This window comes from Octopus bimaculoides, chromosome 2, assembly GCF_001194135.2.
Source record: "Octopus bimaculoides isolate UCB-OBI-ISO-001 chromosome 2, ASM119413v2, whole genome shotgun sequence".
NCBI classification, from domain to species: domain Eukaryota; kingdom Metazoa; phylum Mollusca; class Cephalopoda; order Octopoda; family Octopodidae; genus Octopus; species Octopus bimaculoides.
The window spans coordinates 51,076,992-51,078,120 of record NC_068982.1 but is presented as its reverse complement, the minus strand read 5'-3'; positions in this window follow the sequence as shown (position 1 = coordinate 51,078,120).

The window sequence follows — 1,129 nt, the reverse complement described above, 5'->3', positions numbered from 1 at the left end:
ATGTATATATATATATATATATATATATATATATAACAGGCTTCTTTCAGTTTCCGTCTACTAAACCCACTCACAAGGCTTTGGATGGCCCGAGGCTATAGTAGAAGACACTTGCGCAAGGTGCCACGCAGTGGAACTCAGCTCGGAACCATGTGGTTGGGAAGCAAGCTTCTCACCACGCAGCCACTCTTGTATGTATATGTATATGTATGTAATCATGTATATATGTCTGTGTGTGTGTGTTTGTTCACGATAGGCCTCCTTCAGTTTTCGTCTACCAAATCCACTCACAAGGCTTTGGTCGGCCCGGGGTTCTAGTAGAAGACACTTGTGTAATGTTGTCCCCGCGCAGTGGGACTGAACCCGGAACCGTGTAGTTGGATTTATTTATATATCTTCGATCTCATATCATCATATTTCATCCCAATATCACCTCTTTAAGTTAAATCTTACTGGAGTCGATATTATCTTTCGTTCTTCCGGGGCCAAGGAAATAAAGAACCATTCAAATAATGGATTGATTTTATCCACCTACATTTATCCCACCGCCAAAATTTGTACTCTTGTGCCTGTAGTCAGAAATCAATGCAATTTGTAAAATAAGTACAGCGAAAGAACCGCTAACGCGTTCGTTTTACCTGCTGGAAATAGCAGCTAAATTCCCACAAATTCCATACTACCATCTTAAATCAGAGAAATACATATCAGATAGAGTACACTTCGCAATAAACTTTCAAAAACAAGTTAGAATCACGAATAGAATACTTTTGACACAAGTTTAAGGTTGACATGAAACTAAATAACAGACGACATCGATTTATAATTTTTCAGTTTGATTTTATTAACTTAATTCACTGAAATTTCACTGAGCAACTTCAGTTTTAGTTTTAGAGTTAAAAAAGTTTTATAAGAATTATATGAAAGGGAGAAAGAGCAACAACAGTAGCAACAACAATAGCAACAATAAAAGATAACAAAAAGAGTAAACAAAGGTCTCAAACTTGTAATTGTTATCGAAGCCACTTTTCAACACCTGATTTCAAAATGTTCATACACACACACACACACACACACACACACACACACACACACACACACACTGTACGTGAGTTATGTGTGTGTGTATATA